Genomic DNA, 18,553 nt, shown 5'->3' with positions numbered 1-18,553 from the left:
CTTAAGCTAGACATTTATACGTCATCAATCCATTCTCATCGCTCACAATCCAATCCATCACTGATGCCTGTTCACTTGACCTTGAAACTGTTCCTCAGCTAAATCTGGCCTTCTCTATCCCTACCACCACTTCCCCGAACAAGGCCTTCTTTATCTCCCACATAAACCACAGCATCAACCTCCCAACTGTGCTTCCTATTTCACTTCTCATCCCTTCAAATCAATCCTCCACCCTGACCATATCATTCCCTCTCCCTGCAGAGAACAATCACTGTGTTGCGTCCCCTGCTGGATGAAGTCCAAGACTCTTAGCATGGGATTTAGAGTTTCCCTCCACTTGGCTCTAGCTTTCACTTCAGTGCCATTTCCCGCCACACGGCTTGGGCTCCGTAGGAAACCATGTTCTAGGCACATATTATTTCATGCCTCTGTAGTTTGTTCATGCTGTTCTTTTCGCCTGGAATAATACCACTCACCCTTCTTTTGCTAGCTAATTCCTGCTCATCCTTTAAGAACCCACTGAGGCATTGTTTCCTCTAGGAGGTCTTCTTTGACCTTCCCAGGCCGAGTTAGGTTTCCTTTCTCCTTCCTGAGAACCGCAAGCTTACCTCTACTTACATTTTTTCACAGCATCTTGTACTTGATGTATATGTGTCCTCCCCGAGAAATGGTGAACTGCTAGGAGACAAAGTCTGGGTTTTGAAATGTCTGTGCTTCCAGAACCTGGCACAGTGTCTGGCACAAAATAGACAATACGTTTTTCATGTAGGAAAGATGTTAGGGTTTGAGGTAATGACCAAGAAAGAATTCTTGAGACCTCTTTGGTGCAAAAAGGTGGTTTTATTAAAGCACGGGGACAGGACCCATGGGCAGACCCAGATGCACTGGGGTCATGAGGAGTGGCCCACTGCATACTTTCAAGTGCGAGGGGGTTAGGGATAAAAGTAAGTCTCTAAGGGATTTTGGAAGCAAGGTTCCCAGGACCTTGAGGGGGCTAGCTATTGTTGGGAAAAGGTCATTTATTACCTTCTAATAAAATCTTAGTCATGAGACCCTTCAGATGTATATTGGTTGGCCCTATGCTTGCTGGGGCGGGGAGGGGTGGTGATTGCAAACATGTATCTTGGGGGGTTTAGAGATAAAGAAAATTTCTAAAGGAATTTTTATATGTTTAACATAGAAAAGAATTGGGGGGTGGGGAGGGAGTCGGGCTAGGATTGCCTTTTGCCCTTAGGAAAGCAGCAACATCAAAGCAGTTGAGTCCCTAGAGGAATGTCACTCTGCCTGTTTTGAGGACTTGTCAGTGGGCTGTAGGTAGTAAGGAAATTTAATAATTTTTCTTCTGCTTTTGTTTCCCACATCAGTTTTTGCCAAAGAATTCCTACTGAGTGTATGTGTGTACTGGGGTGAGGGCCCGTTAGACCGTCCCTAGCTGAAAACCATCTCCCAGGGTCAGCTCTCCTAAGTTATTTATACTGTATAGGGTTTATTTCCTATTTTCCTTCATGGATCAGTTTAGTGCTGTTTTCAGAAAACACTTACTGAGCACCTACTATATCCCAAGTCAGGGAGTAGATAGGACCTGGCTGTTGGAAGAATTGGCTCAGGGTGGTACAGTGGGAAGGACTTGAACTTTGGAATCAGGAATGCCTGGATTTGGATCTGTTAGAGCTTAGGCAAGTTGCTGGACATCCCTGAGCCTCAGTTTCCCCCATTCCAAGGGATCGTAAGAATAGGTCTCAGGATTGTTTTGAAGATTAAATGAAATACAAAAAGAAGCTTCTTGAACTCGCCTGGCACCCAGTGAGTGTTCAGTACACTTTAGTTCCTCCTCTGCCCACTTCAAGGAGCTCACACAAAAGTTTCTTTAAAGGCTCCAAGATTGGGCCACATCAGTTGTCATGGTAACGGCAGCATCCTCTGGCCGCTGCTCTGTGAGCCAGTACTGCCCGTGGACATCCTCCTGATAAGGAGGCTTACGGGAGGAGGAGGAGGTGGTGGATGGGAATGAACTGGAAACAAGAGCATGGGTTTTTTTTTTCTCTGATAAAAATAATACAGCTCCTCCATTTCCTCTTCGTCCTGGCCCTACACCCTCCCTGCTACTATTCTTCCCGTCACTCTTCTTCTTTATGTCTCAGCCTCCTTCCTGACTCCGCTCTCCAAAACCTCTCCTGAATAATATTCAAAGCTGCTTTTGCGTCTGCTTTTGGCATCGGCCAATTAGCCCTCATTGTAAGGTTGTAATAAGCCTCCCAGAGAAGTGGCACGATTGTTGTGGGCTTTTATTCCGTGCCGCTTCCTACCACTATACGGAAAATGTAACAATACCCCCCTCATGCCCGGCTGAAAGCAGCCTGGGTTTGAAAAGCTTTCAGAAGGCCATCTGCCATCCCCTCAGCCAAGCAGAAGATCAGACACGAGGCCCTGCATTAGTTAGCACTCCAAGTAAAAGGTATCAAGGGCCTGTATTCCTTTTCATCTCAGCCTCCATTATAATACAGCTAAAGAAGGAAACAGACTTGTGGCTCTCCAGCTGGGAGACACACTGAGCCATAGCAGGAGTTCTGTCCCTGAAAAGGGAGCCGGCCTTTCTTTTCTGATGGTGAATGGAGCCAGTGTTTGCAGCGTCCGGCTGCGCGGCTGGTAATGGCTTTGCCAGTTACGCTGGACCCTCTTGGGAGGATAGTGTGTGGATGAAGAGTCCAGGAGGGGAGAAATCGTTAATAAGTACATGAGGACGAGGCAAGTGTCTGCGTAGGTGCTGGTCAGGAAAAGTGAAGCTTTCCCTGCGTCATCTCTGTGTACCCTCTCTGATAAGTTTGGCCATGAATATTAATTTAAAAGAGAGTCAGACATCCTTAGGGACGTCAAAGGAAGCTCATCTCTAGCATGCTAGAAATGGTTTCGTAAGAGAACTGAGCAAGGGTATTCACTGCACCAGCAACGGCAGAAAAGTTTCAGCAAATCTTAATTGGCATGTGGGATCCGTGTAAGTATAGTTAATGACGTGAGTTGAGTGGGATATCTGTTCCTGTAAGCTGACGATAATATGGATGGTGGCATTAGGAATACGTCCCCTGGCCCAGCAAAATGCCTTAGGGACTTAGCGCAAAAGATTCAATGAGAAAAAGGAGATTAACTCTGCTTTTCAGTAGCTTCTGAGAGTGGCACGGCTCTGGGGTCACTGATGTATTGCTAGAAATTGTAAATGCCCTGTCTGCAAAAAAATCTTCAATCAGAGGAAATCCACTTAACAGAAATAAATTAGCTAGCATAATGCAAAAACGAGTTCTAATAAACAAGCTTAAGAAAGAGGGTGTCAGGGCAATATCTAAATGTTTTCAGGAATCTAGAGTGTTCTCTCATTTTCCCATCAAAGGAGAAGTATTAATATTTTGACTCTTCCTTTAAAAGACAAAACCATCCATCAGCTGCCTTGTATCAGCAATGTTTTTTTTATTCTTCATTAGATTAACAACAAAAAAAGGGAGCAAGAATCTTTTATGTTTATACAAAATCCTTCATAACTGTGCTAATTTTTTTTTTTTCTAAAGACAAATCCACAGGTGATCTAAAAACGTCAGGAGTGAATTTTATTTACCTGATCTCATGACCCAGTGAGATGCTGACTTCTCCCTGGTCATTTTCCTGTGGAGTAGTGAGTGAGTTCGTTATTTTCCAACATTGGGACCTTCTTTTCATCAAGGCTCCAGTGGGATTGGATCAGCTTTGGACACACTTCTCACAGGTCTCCTGTCTGCCTGACTTGTTCAGAATTTTAGGGTCAGAGCCTGGTTTCCTTAAAGACCCTTGGAGTTCCCTCAAGCAACCCTTTCAAGGCTCTCTTTGAGCCTCCAAAGAGAATGTGAAGTGTATATAGAGAGAGGATAACTCTAGAAGAATAGGACAAACCAGATGAACCAGCTTCCGTCGAAATCCTCTCCCTCAGAGTAAGGATTTTCAATGATCCAAAAGCTATAGGCGACCCTGCTAGAAATAATATGTATATCAATCATAGAACCAGTTACTGTGAAAACTGTTCCAGAAAGACATGTTTTGCTTGCATGGATAGACATTAGCATTCATTTTCAATCCTTGACTTTGGAAACGGAAGGGACTCGGTGGCAGCCCACATGTATGGTTCGGGAGAACAGTTTTCTTTCTGTTCCAGTGACCTGGGTCTTTCCCCCACCAGCCTTCCCGGGTTGCACGCGGCCAACAGCCGCTTCTTTTCAGCCCTCACTGGCTTTCTTCCCCATTTAATCATTGTTCCCTTGTTTCTCCACACACACAACTCATTGTCAGCTTAATGACTTTGGCTCAGAGCACTTGGCTATGCACATGCGTGGTTCTCTCTTGTCTGGTAGCATGATGTTAGCAAGAGCTGTTTGAAAAAGCTTGCATTTTAAAACACACTCTTCCTTTTTTTATCCCTCCTGAGAATCTTTACTACCTTTACCCAGTGGACAAAAGACTACTATAATCTGTTCGTCCATGTGAAATTTTGCTTTCATTTTTCTTCTTCATGGCAAGGTTAGTGGGTTTTTCTAAGGTCGTGATAACCCTTCAGAAAGCTTCTCTTATAAAAATATTTAGAAGATTTTTTTCAACCATGTTTCTTATCCTTTTTTATTTTAGAATTTTAGACAGCTTGGGCTTTGTACTATTATAGTGCTCCTCAACTCACACAGAGGGATCCTGTTCTTTCTGTTTTAAAATGGTGGAAAAAACCCGAATTTCTGTAAATAAAGTATAATTGATGTATATTTTGAGAGATTCAGTCACAGTTAACAGTGGCGATTGGCCCCTTAATATGCCAAATTTCTCAGCCAAAGTCTCTCTGTTACATACTGTGATCCCAAAGCATACAATTGTCCAGGGAGAGCCTGTATTTCAAGGAATTTCTCCAAGAAGTTTTTTTTGTTTTGTTTTTGTTTTTTACAGAACGTGTATTAACACAAACAGTGGCTCCTTTATTGGCCCATTTTGTGAGTTGGGACATCATCCTCTTCCAGTAGTATGCAGTCATCTGACTGTGAAGGAATTAGGCAAATTCATAGCCAACTGATCACTTTTTAAAAGCAAACTGTGGGGGCGCCTGGGTGGCTCAGTGGGTTAAAGCCTCTGCTTTCCCCTCAGGTCATGATCTCAGGGTCCATTGGGCTCTCTGCTCAGGGGGGAGCCTGCTTCCTCCTCTCCCCCTGCCTGCCTCTCTGACTACTTATAATTTCTATCAATCAAATGAATCTTTAAAAAAAAGCAAACTATATGTGTAGTATTTCTGTCATGTTCCAACAATTACATCTTTTAAGAGTTTTGTTTTGTTTTTTAAAGACCAAAGCAGGTGTTCGAGAAAGAGGATTAAGCTATTACTCTAGGTTTCCCACAGGTTCTCAGTTCTGGTGATGCTTAGAAAATCAGTTGCTTTCTTTATAAATCTTAGTTAACTCTTTGGATGCGTGATACCATCTGAAAAATAACTGACCATTTCTCATACCTGAGAGTCACGAAATTAAAGTACTTGGAGTAAGCCCACCTTTTACTCACTAGTCATGTATCTCCTAGATAAATGATGATAACAAATATTTACTGAGAACTGAATCCATACCAGGCACTGTGCCAAGAACTCCACATTCATCATATTATTTAATCCTCAAAAATACCATGTGATTGATATTATTCCTACTTTTCAAATTGTAAAAACGGGCTCAAAAAGGGTTAGTGACTTGTTCAAAGCAGAGCTGGGCTTCCAGCCCAGGTCTCAGGGACTTCAAAGCCTTTGTGAAATGACAATGCATCTGAATGGAAGTTACTAGATAGAAAGTATAACCACCTTATACCGACCAAGTAGAAGCAATAAGGTGCCCATGCTGCAGCTATTGAATAATGAAATGTGGTCCCCAAGTTATATTGTGAGGTCAGTGTTTCAAAAATGTAATCATAGAATCAGAGGGCAAGAAGCGCCCCAGAGGCTCTCTGACAATATTGGAATATGTTGAGACAAGAAAGGTAGAATATAAAATTGTATCTATGTTGTGATTACAGCCACGTGAAGGTAATTTATATATATGGACTAGGAGGGGACGAGAACTCGGAAAAATGTATTTATTAGTGTGAAGGGATTGTACGTTATTACATTTCCATGTTATACTTATGCAATAATTTCTTCTTTAAAAATAAGATAAACATGAAGAGTTTTCCTACTCTATGCAAGTAAGATATTAATCCTAACATGAGTGCTGATCTTGAGAGGCCTGTGGAATTACCAAGGCTAGGATTAGGGACATCCATCAAAACGTCACTAACCGCCTTCTGCATTTTTAGTGATGCGCACAGAAAGTTGTCTTAGACAGAGAGCATACAGAATGGGGCAAACTTCAGTTTAGGACAGACGGACACATGCAGGCACAGAAGAGCAGGGCAGATGAGACAGAAATTATAAGTGCACCCTTCAGCACAGTCATATCTTGCTTTTTTTTACTTGGAAACAATCTCAACTCGAGAAAATTTGCAAGTACCTTAAAAAGGATTCTTTTTTCCTGGATTATTTGAGAGCAAGTTGCCAGCCCACTGCTCTGCCATCTCTGGATGGCTCAGTGTATATTTCCTACATACCAGAACTTCCTCCTCCATAATCACCACACAGACAACAAAACCAGGAGAATGATGCTTGTACCTTCCTATCGGCCCATCTGCCAAGAGCATTCATGTCCCCAGTTGCCTTGACAGCATCGCCTAATAGAATCATGAATCGCGTTTGGGCAGCATGTTGCTTTGGTCTCCTTTGATCTGGAACAATTTCTCAACCTCTACTTGACTCTCCTGTCCGTGGCACCTTTAAGGATTACAGGGTGGTAATTTTATAAAATATTCCCCAAGATCAGTAAGTCTGGCAAGGATATCACAGAGGCGATGCTGTGTCCTTCTCCCTGCATCCTATCAGGTGGTACATAATTTCTATTTGCCCTTTTCCTAGTGAGATTGACTTGGATCCTTTGGTTACTGTGGTATCTTACTCCTTTCTCTTTTAGCGATCAGCCAGTATTTTGGAGTGAGATATTTTGAGACAATGAAAATATTCCATTTCACATCTCTATCTCTTTATATATCTTTCTACACCAAAGTAAACTCATGGTTTCCTAATTTACTGCATGGGTTATAATTGTCTATATCCTTAGAGAAAGAGAAGAGGAAGAGTTACATAGTGTTTTGAAATCTTTCATACACAGCGTTTTAATTAAGTGTCTATAGATTCTATTCCTACGGCCTTGAGCTATTAAAATTCTCACTCATATTCACTTTATTTCTTCTCTATAATTTTGAGACAAAATATTTTCACATCAAACTATGTATGTATGTATTTATTTATCAGAATAGACTCATGATGTCCTAATTTTATTGACTGGGTTATAATTCTTAGCATGTGAAAAGAGAGATAGGGAAGGATGACCAGCAAGGAAAAACTGAATACTCTTAAGTTATTCATCCATTTGACAAATATTCCATAGAGTCTACGATGTACGAGGCACTCAGTTCAGGCTATAACTTTGGCACATCGGGTCTGAGCCACAAGCTGCGCTCCTCCTGAAGAGAATGGCCACCGGATGTAGACAGCACTTGTTCCTATCATCCTGTGCCTGGGATCCCCAAAGGTGTTAGCCGTACTTTCTTTAAGGGAACCTTTACTTCTCTCTGGAGTTGGGATGTTTATAAACCAAACACTGGTATTTCATATGGGTCTCAAATTCAGGATTTAGGTTAGGATTACGACCTTCACTTCCATGTATCAGATAGAACGCCTTTACAAAATGTCAGAGTGATACAGGGCAGAGCCAGCTGTCTTTGTCATTTCGTTATACTACTTTTCATAATCTTCCTCCTACGCTTGTTTTAAGAAAACACTTCAGCACATTTGGTCTCATTTTCAACACTAAGAAAAATCAATTCATAGTAGCATCTCTTTTTTTAAAAATATTTTTTAATTTATTCGAGAGAGAGAGGTTGTGTGAGAGCACAAGTGGGTGGGAGTTTCTGAGGGAGAAACAGACTCCCACTGAGCAGGGAGCCTGAATGAGACTCGGGACTCAATCCTGGGATACCAGATCATGACTTGAGCAGAAGGCAGACGCCTAACCAACTGAGCCACCCAGGTGCCCCCATAGTAGTATCTTTAATTCATTGTACCACATACTACATACCTTCTCTTTTTCCCCTTTTTTTCATTCCCTCCACAATTTTTTTTTTAAAAATCCACTCTGTTCTTTATCTTTACCTTGCCTTTCATCCTCTCTTGATTGCCCTGTGTGGCCTTGTTCTATCCTCTACCCCATCTTCTCTCTCACACCTCTAAGAGGTTCTATGTCCTCCGTTTGTTCTCCATCTTGCTCTCATGGCCTGACTTTCACACTTTTCGTTCCTTTCATTCCGGCATTGACCACACTCCCTATCGGTTGTTGACTTAAGGGTTTGGAGATAAAGCAATATCTGACGCATCTGAGTTGAATAATCATTTTTGAAAAGTTTCAGTTTTATTATTTTAAGTACATGGAAAGGAAGTCCATGGCTCGGGTAAATTTAGGCTTAAGCACTTATAATTTGCAATAGTTGCAATCATTGCTGCTAAGTTTTTAACTGCTCCCATGCAAACACTGCTGCTAAGGGTTGGTTGTTTTCTCTTGGTTGTTTTTCATGTACGGAGTATACCTTTTCTTCAGGCAGCAATGAGTAATGATTAGTCCGCAAGCTCCACAGCTGAAGTCTCTGGAATTAAATCCAGGCTCAGATGGCCATGGTAACACAGGGCAAGTGATTTAAGCTCTCTAACTTTGGCTTCTTCATCCAGAGCATGGGGACAGCAAGTGTCTACCTCATAAAAATTTTGCAAGAACTGAATAAGATAGTTCTTGTGAAAGCATGTGGCACTTAGTGAAAGATGAATGAATGTGATCTATTATTACAGATGACACTAGATGGTACAATGCTCTTTTATGGTTTTTGTACCCCAAAAAATCTATGTACAAGTACAGTAATAATATGTGGGTATATAATGGAAAATTCCCCATAATTAATATTCCTGACTAAGCAAATTATTTTTGAAGTTTTAAAAATTCTCACTGCTAATATGCAAAAAATAAGCTCAAAATATGAACTGTGTATTGTAGTTAGCTAAAATCCACCTATAATTTATTATAGTTCTACCTGAAAGAGCAGTTATTTTTCTTTTTCTGTCACCACCTCAGTCCTAGTAATCCCTCTCAGAGAATTTCACTAAGTTTAAATAGTTAAAGACATAGGGGCATTTGGCTGGCTCAGTTGGTAGAGAATTCAACTCTCTCTTGATCTCAGGGTTTTGAGTTCGAGTCACACTGGGTGTAGAGATCACTTAAAATCTTCAAAAAAAAAAAAAAGACATAAAAGGTGAATGACTTATGGGTGGGAGGCTGTAGAAACTTTACTTCATCAGCCTGGTGAATGACCTCAAGGATTCTGTAGGTGTTCTGCTCAATGCCCAGGACTCCCCAGTGAAAGGTCACCATGAGGTAAGCGCTCCCCAGCCTCCGTGGATTACAAAGCAGGGAAAGGGCATCAACCCCATGGAGGGAAAGGGGAAGCACTCATTGCTTCAGTACCTATAGAGCCCCAGAAATTCTGGACTGTCTACATAGTGGGACAGTGGGACCGACTGACAAGGTCTAGATTCTGGTCATCGTTTTACAAAGGCAGAGTTACTGATGGAAGAACAAACTCTTTCCAAGAAAATTCTTTATAGAGAAAACAAACAGAAGAGCAAAACAATTAAATTCAATCGACTGGGCCATTGAATGATCTGGTTGCTCAGAGCTAGGAAATTACTTAGCAAAGTCAGAACTTTAGAACCAGTACTTTCGTAGTCAAAGTTAAACAGTTTTTTGAGGTGATTTACTAGACCAGCAAAGGACAAGGGTAAATAGACTAAGTAAATGTTACAGTTTTCCAAAGGAAATCTTCTGCTAAATAATTTCAACCTTTCTCAACAAGGAAATGAACCATGAAACACAGAAAAGGATGTGGGACTACTTTCTCAACACTCCAGGGATACCATAAAACTAGTACCTTTCTAAATGCAAGGAGACCATTTATTGCACACAATGGATACCTTAGGAGGGCTTAATTCTCTCTCAGAACATTAGGCTAAAAAGGGCTGGAGGAACTATAAGCAAACCCATCTTCAGGGTAGAGCTGCACCAAGGTACTATCATTTTCTAGAACCTGAGGCTGAAAACCGTACTCATCTTTGACCCTTCCCACACCTTTGTCTGCCCCAGTTAATTTAATCTGCCAATACATTCTGCTTTTACTGTCTTTAAAATGGTTTTTTGGTAATGTTCCCTCTTCTCCATTTCCATTGCCTCTACTTCTCACGCTGCATGATTGCAACTGTCATATGACTTAGCGCTCAGAATCTTAGTTTTCTCATGTGCAAAATAAATGGAATCATAGTATCCAGTTTAGAGGATTATGGTGAGGATCGAATGAGATATTTTCAGTGCTCAATTCAGCACCTTACAAATAGAACTCAATAACCATTTGCTATTACTGCTGTTATTATGTACTCTTCTTGCTGTAAAGTCTCTTCCTACCAAACTTTCCCTGCAAACTACGTCTATACAAATTTTTCTAGAAAACATGTCACTTACCACCTTAGGAATTTATCTTAGCAAATTCCTGCTTGGCGTTCCATACCCTCTTCAGCTGAATCATTCATTCACTCCTTCATCTGTTAATTCTCTTTGGTTCAAACTCTTGATATCCAATTTATTTCCTACTACCTCCTCACATGTATCATTCAACTATTAATTTGGCATGTTATATTGGACCCTCTTATGCGGCAGGTATTGGATATATAGTAGAAACTGTGGCAAAAGCACTGCCAACTCTCAGGGAATTTACAGTAGGGAGACTAGACAGAAAAGTGTCTTCACATGCCTCTCCAAATGTTCTGTGTGTTCCTAACCCAGCCCAACTGCTCTCTCTTCTCTTCAAAGTTCTATCATACTTAGTACCACACTCTTTTATGCTTGTTCTATCTATTGTGGGTCCTATGTATCTTAACAAATAGATAATAAACTCTTTGAGAGACTTCAATATTCTCTCAAATGACTAACACATTAAGAGCTCAAAATATACTTTTCAATTGACAGTGACTCACTTTTATAGGACTTCATAGATTTTTATAGGACACACGTATGTCCTCATTTTGATCCAAATTTTCAAATTTTACATATTTAAAATCTGAAGTCTAATGAAAGGAGAATTTATATTTCTATCAATTAGAATATGCGTTCATTTTCACCAAGAGCTCCTTGATTTCTTAGAGCTGCTATTATTGCCTGTTAATAGGTCAGCTGAGATTCCATGAGTATTTCAGAAGCATACATCACTTTGTATTTTTCAATGGGTATTTTTTATAGAGTCCAAAAAAAAATCCTAAATAAGTTCTTTGCTCTGATAATCATTGCTGCGTAATATATCCAAGAACTTGTGTTGTAATGCAACATTCACTTTATTTTGCTCACTGTTTTTGTGGCTAAGAGATGCAGGAAGGGCTTAGTTGGGTTGTTCTGGCTTGGGAGTCTCTCATGCTGAGCTCAGATGTCAGCTGGGGGTGCAGCTTTCCGGAGTTCGGAAAGACCCTTAGACTCATTAGACTTTTAGTCCCACTCCTGGGGTAAGACTTCAGGCAAGTCACTTTATTTCTCTGGGGCTCATTTTCGGCACATGATGAAATAAAACCAATAAATCCCTTTGAGAATTCTTCCAGCTCAAAAGTTCTATGATTCTTTGAAATGCGAAAATAATATTTGGATATTAACAGATATAAATCACTGTGCATAATTCAGGTTATTCTACAAGTAGAAAATGTTAATAAACAAAGGGAAAACAGAGGATTGATTAATGAAGTAAAATTTTTTGTTGTGAAATAGAAAACATCTTAAATCAATTTTGCCACTAGAGGTCACTAGTGTACCATCTCAAAGGCAAATACATGCAATCAAGCAGTTCCTTATTTAAGGCCCCAAATGGCATTCGTGGTGTCTTTAGGCTTATTCTGTGTATCTCCTGGCAGTTGTCAGAGGGATATGTTGTGATGAGGTCACACTGGTTGTCACTATAGGTGATGTTTCATGTGTGCCTAATGTTCTGAAAGTGGAAAGAGCCCTGACTAGAACCACAAGGAAAATTACTTCTTTGGCTTCTCTGCCCTCTCACTGGGATAGGGTAAGGAGCAGTGAGGTCATTTGACAGAAAGTCAAGTGAGCTCTGGGTGGAAAGACATTGTGGAAATTGAGTATCATCTTCTAATGCAGCACAGACATCATTCATTCATTCACTCATTCAACCTGCATTTATGGACACCCATGTAGGCCCCAAGCTTGGTAATGGGGCTTCATTAATGATGAAGATTGACTGGTGCCCTCAAGGAATTTAAGGCATCAGGTATAGGAGGTTTTAGATACAATTTGTTCTTACAGACCACCATGCCAGGCAAATTTCCCTCAAGTATTTTTATTTCATCTTCCCAACAGACCTTTAGGATAAGCACTATATTTCCTGCTCCTGTAGATGGCCCCTTGCAGCACAAAAAGGGCCAGTGGCTTTTATGAGGTAATGCTAAGAGGAGACAGCACACTTTTACATTCAATCCAAAGCCATAGAGATCCTTGCAAGAAATGTTAAAATACTGAGTTGGGCTGTGGCCAGAGATGTTTGTTAGACAAAAATATTAAAACTTACTTCAACAGAAAACTCTTTGGAAGGGAGGAACAATGCTCTAAGTAAAATTAATGCCCTGACACTTAAAGATCCAGAGAGATCGCCTCTGAAGAAACTTCTGAAAGAAGGATGAACTCCAGATAGCCATATTGATTTTCTCCCAAAGTGAAAACTACATTATATTTTCTTATACTTTGCTGCCTGTACTACATAAAGAAACTCAAAACCCATAATTCTCTCACTAAGGATGAGGAACAAGGCATTCTGGGTGCTTTCCACAACCTGAGGACCTATTTCTGCTACAGTTTTAAGGGGACTTGAACTGATTTAAATGAGTTGTCATCAGACTGTAGACCAGACACAGAGGCCACTACTCATCCCTGAGTAGCCAGGCTTTCTCTTGTCTTCTGCCTTCACTAGAAAAGAAGAAAGGGAGCCTGGACACACACTCTGCTTCAAACTGAGGGCGCTTTCATGTGCTTTTGCTGTGATGAGTATTACTATCCGGAAAGTTATTCATTTCAACCATTATTTTAAAACAAATTCCCAAGAGGTCTGTCCTTCCTTCCAACTGTTGCAAAGTGTGGTGAAACAGTGAAAAAGAAAGGGTAGGACTCCAAAACAGCTACAAAATACGAATTATTTTTAAAACACACTTGTTACTGTGCCATTGACTCTCCTACTGAGGCTTCTTTCATGCAGACTCCTGTGCTTCTCTTCCACTTTGCCTACTAGGCCTCCCACCATCACTTTATGAGACAGACATCTTGTAGTATTTCCCGGAAATAACTGGGTTAGCTGGAGGAAGGAAAACGGGAATTCGTCACAGAACTAAAGATTATTCGAGTTAGAGGTACAGGGGGAGAGGTAGTCCGTAATGAGCCCTGAGCATCAGGACATGTTCTTGGGGTAGGCCAAGAGCACAGGGTCTTTCTTCATCCAGACCATTCCTCAGGGTGTGTCTACCAAGAGCAACTTTGAGAGTTGAGGTAATGCCTCTCCTTGCTTCCACTACCTGTAAGAGCAATAGATTCGCTGAGCACAGTGCTCTTCCCTATACCATAACCCACTGCGTGTGCAGGCCCCGAGCCGGACTCCTAGCCACTCTACTGTGGGGCTCGGGGGACATGGAGAACAGAAGCAAACCTCATGCTGCCAGTGAGCTACATGTAAGAGAGTCCTTGGATTCAGAGCAGGCACCTCATGTCTCCTTCCAGCATTCCTGAGTGTGAAACAGGCTAACTTGTTAGCTTATAAGCAATGTAAAATCCCAGGGGTGCCTGGGTGGTGTGGTGGGTTCAGTGTCTTGCCTTAGGCGCAGATCATGATCCCAGAATCTTGGGATGGAGCCCTACATCACATTGGGTGCAGGGAGTCTGCTTCTCCCTCACCCTCTGCCTGCTGCTCCCCATGCTTGTGTGCTGTCTCTCTTCCTCCCTCTCTCTGTTAAATAAATAAATAAAATTTAAAAGAAAAGAAAAGAAGAAAGTAATATAAAGTCCCAGGGTCTGACAAAGGTGCTCTCCCAGGTTGGTTATTTTTAGTGCAAACAGTTCCTAGAGGAATGGAAGGCTCTGATAACTAGGCCTGTGTACTAGAAGTCTGATAGCCCAGCAGCTCTTGCATTGCAGAGCGTTGCTAGCAACTCACATGCATTCTCATACAAAACATCAGTTTCACTATTACCCTGACTCCAGTGCCCTTCCAAGAATCACTTTGTCATATTAAAACCAAATCCCTTTTATGCTCCCAGAGCCCAGTGATTAGTGTTGATTTTAAATGAGAGTGTTTTATAAAGATTAAGTGGAACACGCACGCAGCCAAAATGACTGATACTGGTAGATTTCTGTACAGAGAATCACAGAAACTCCAAGTCATAAAAGCTGGAATGGAGTGGCCCCAAAATAAGTCACTCAAGAAAGCTTTCAGAACCCAACAGGCATGTTACCAAGGGCTCGATGGTCAGACACAACCAGACCATCACGGGCTGCCTAAATATGGGAACCGTTGTTATCATTCACTGGCAGTGTTATTCCATAAATTCAGTGGTACTTTATGTAATATTAGAGAAGTAGGATGAACTTCATTACAGTCCCTAATTTGAGGAAACAGGAGTCTATAGTAAAGTGCATCATCTCCCACAGACTTATGGTCAATTTCAAATATTTGGATATTCTACAGTATCTAGCTCAAAATGAACACTGAAATAAATTTTTCAACTAGTAACTATATGAAGAATTGAATGGATGAATATAGGTTGAGCCAGAGCTGGAACTCAGGTTTCTTCTTCTTCAAACCAAGGCTTGTTGGGATGCTGATACATCAGGCTCTCCAGCCCAGTCATTTACAACCAACATCACACTATTTGCCACATTAAATTAACCATTTAATTAACATCTTTTTAAAAAATTATCTTTAAGTAGGTGCCACACCCAGCATGGAGCCCAACATGGGGCTTGAACACACGACCCTGAGATCAAGGTGTGAGCTGAGATCAAGAGTCAGAGCCACCCAGTTGCCCTATAATTTACATTATTAGTGAACTTGGCTTTGTTCTAGGCAATGACATCAGCAAGCTGAGGGTTTTTTGTATTGTTCATATTTTTCAATGACAATAAAATGTCATAAACAATTGTTAAAAGCTAATCTTGTACAGCCAGAGAGATGAGCGCCAATCTTTGGGAAACTGACTAAACATTACTTTTTGTAGGGGGGCCTAGGTGGTTCAGTACATTAAGCATCTGACTTCGGCTTGGGTTCTGATCCCAGGGTGCTGGGATCTCAGAGCCCAGCATCAGGCCCCCTGCTTGGCGGAGAGTTTCCTTTTCCCTCTCTCTCTGCCTGCAGCTCTGCCTATTTGTGCTCTCTATCTCTCTGTCAAATAAATAAATAAAATCTTTAAAACAAACCAATAAGCCAAACCATTACTTTGTGTAAAGAAAAATAAGCATCAAGACTGTATAATCATTCCCAATTACTTTCACTTTTGCCATAAAGTTCAAAGCTTGATTCCATGAAGACCCTGAAGTCCTTCTGAATTCTCATTAGAGAAACTCTAAAAACACACTGGTAATTTCTTACTTTTTCTCTATTAAACCAATGAATGAAAACAACTCTCCTCAAATTAGCCAATTATTGGTTATTATCAAGAAATTACAATCTTGAGAAGAGTATACAGCTTAATTTACCGAATAGCAGAGTATGGTACATATATTTTTAAGATTTTATTTATTTGAGAAAGAGAAAGAGAGAGAGAGACTAGCAGATTCCGCTCTGAACACAGAGCCCGACTGTGGGTTCAGACCCACAACACTGAGATATAACCTGAGTTGAAATCAAGAGTCAGATGATTAACCGACTGAGCCATCCAGGCACCCCAGTATGATATCCTATTAAGTCTAGTTTTGAAATCAATTTTCAACAAGTACAGTATATTCTTGACTCACCAAATTTAGGACAGCACTCGTTCTCCAATGAATTCAATAACCTTTCAAGGGAAAAAAATAAGTAAAAAGGAAAATGTGAGTTCTTATTTAGGAATGAGATGAAACACATTTTGCAAACTAATGAGCATAAAGTACCAGGGAACACACCTGGTTACACTTGAAAGTTATCAAAATGCCTCCATTTAGCATATTTCACTTTAAAATATCCCCAGTATGTTTACAACTCTCTAATTAAGACAAGTTAGGTTTCATGTTCATGATGAGACTATGTCAGTCTGGAACATCAAAATGATCTTGGAAGTTCTCTACAATTTATCATTTCTTCCTCACATGATACATTGCTTTGTAACAATAATTTTCAATTTGGAGTTCCCCATTCTCTATGAAGAGTATTTTAATTGTATGCCTTTACTTAGATGTTTTATAATATTAATATACACATGCCTTAGATAACAAGTGTTCTTCTTACAAGCAAATATGTACAAATTCTGTGCAATTTCATTGGTTTCTATTTGTATGTATATGTTTGCCTTACTTAGAAGAAAGGAACTTTTGTGATTATTTTTAAACCATTTTTAATTGAAAAATATAATGCAAATATGGAGCATTGTATAAAAATAACTGTATAGCCTAATGAATGTTCACTTCATGATTGGTTTGCTAAAATTCCAACTCCCTTTTTATATCCACTTGGGAGTACTGTTCTTTTTTGTCACATTTTTGTTATTTCAAGGATTTTCTATCTTCAAGGGCAAATCTTAATTATCAGCAACACTGTTTTTATCAAATTTGCAATTATCAGCAACACTGTTTTATCAAATTTGCAACATTTTGTGATTGATATATTGCTCTCTAATTTTATCTTTGGTACATTACATTTTTTGAGATAATTTGTCTAAAGACCTCCTTTAAAGTCTAATTATCTTACGTGATGTATGTTTGGTTCCAGAATTTTAAAAAAGATGAATACTCTAGTCATTTTCTACTTGATGGCAATCACTTTCATGCGTCTCCTAAATGGTGTTAGCATCCAAAATAAATCACAGGTTTTTGGTCTGTTTTTAAAAATATGTATTATAAGTGCCCTTTTATCTGTAGAGTTCTTTCTATTCCTTTTTCCCCCCAGTGCAATTTCTTTTCTTTTTGTTGAAGAAAGGGGCTTTGTTTTTTGTTTTTGTCTTGTTGTTTTTTGTCCATAGCCACATTTTGCTAATTTTGTCCAGGCAGTAGATTTAATATATTTCTGTATTTCCTGTTAAAGTGCTACTTAATGGGCTTGATCAGGTCAGGTTCCACTTTGTTTTCCTTTTTTTTTTTTTTTTTTTTTTTTTTTGTAGGACTCTTTCATAGATGGTTGTACATTCTTCTTCCATCAGGAAATAAATGTTATCTAATGGGTTCTCTTTGTGATGTTCGTGCTCTAGATTAGTGTTTCTCAACAGTCTTTTTCATTATACTCCATCCTCAGAGCCTTTGAGACATTATTTTCCTCATCATACCGTTCTCTTATGAAACTGTCTTTTATGAAGATTGGAAAACCATTATTTCTTCAAGTGTTTTTCAGAACCATCTATACTCTCCTTCCTTTTCTTCCGGGACTCTGGTGACACAAAATGGCATCTCTTTTGTTGTCTTCTACTCCTGAGGTTGGTTCATTGGTTTTTGCCAACTCTTCTCCCTGTATTTAGGACTGAATAATTTCTACTGAGATTTCCTCAAGTTCACCAACTCTTTCCTCTTCATCCTACTGCTGATTTTTTACAGTTTTATATTTCGGCTATTTTCTTTTTCAGTTATAAAGTTTCCATTTGGTTCTTATTTGCAGCTTCTATTATATTGCTTATACTCTCAACAACTTCTGTTTCAGGATTTTTAATGATTGCTCATTCAAGTATTTTTTTTAAAGATTTTATTTATTATGACAGATAGACAGCAAGAGATAGTGAGAGAGGGAATATTTACTTCATTTGGAATTCAGTTTTACTTGCAGTGGAGGTCAGAATCTAATTTCATTTTTTATGTGAATAGCCAATCTAACTAAAACCACCATCAGTTGTCTTTTCCATAGCCTATTTACAAAGTTATTATACCAGGGTGCCTGGGTGGTTCAGTTGGCTGAGTGTCTGACTCTTGATTTCAACTCAGATGATGATCTCTGGATCCTGGGATCAAGTGCCCCCACACTGGGTTTGGTACAGGATGTGGAGCCTGCTTGGGATTCTCTCTCTCACTCTCTGTCTGCCTCTCCTCTCTCTCAAAAACAAACAAAAGCCCACAGCAACAACAAAGTAATTGTACCATTTACACTTTCAGCAGTCATGAATAGTTCCTTTCCACAACCTGCCCAACAC

The 18,553-nt window shown here is 40.0% G+C and overlaps 1 protein-coding gene and 1 long non-coding RNA gene across 3 annotated transcripts in view; one reads left to right on the top strand and one right to left on the bottom strand.

Moving 5' to 3' along the window:
- Positions 1-18,553, top strand: part of SCOC (short coiled-coil protein) — a 36,015-nt gene that overhangs the window by 6,309 nt on the left and 11,153 nt on the right. The window lies entirely within an intron of this gene.
- The window catches only part of LOC131827563 (uncharacterized), a 56,295-nt gene that overhangs the window by 35,487 nt on the left and 2,255 nt on the right, over positions 1-18,553 (bottom strand). For both annotated transcript variants that reach the window (XR_009352054.1, XR_009352053.1), the window contains exon 2: positions 16,203-16,243. This is a non-coding gene — a long non-coding RNA (uncharacterized LOC131827563). The remainder of the gene's footprint in view (positions 1-16,202; positions 16,244-18,553) is intronic.

The sequence above is a fragment of the Mustela lutreola genome, chromosome 1 (genome assembly GCF_030435805.1).
Source record: "Mustela lutreola isolate mMusLut2 chromosome 1, mMusLut2.pri, whole genome shotgun sequence".
Lineage (NCBI taxonomy): Eukaryota > Metazoa > Chordata > Mammalia > Carnivora > Mustelidae > Mustela > Mustela lutreola.
The sequence above is the reverse complement of the archived record's forward strand: the minus strand, read 5'-3'. Positions and strand labels throughout refer to the sequence as shown.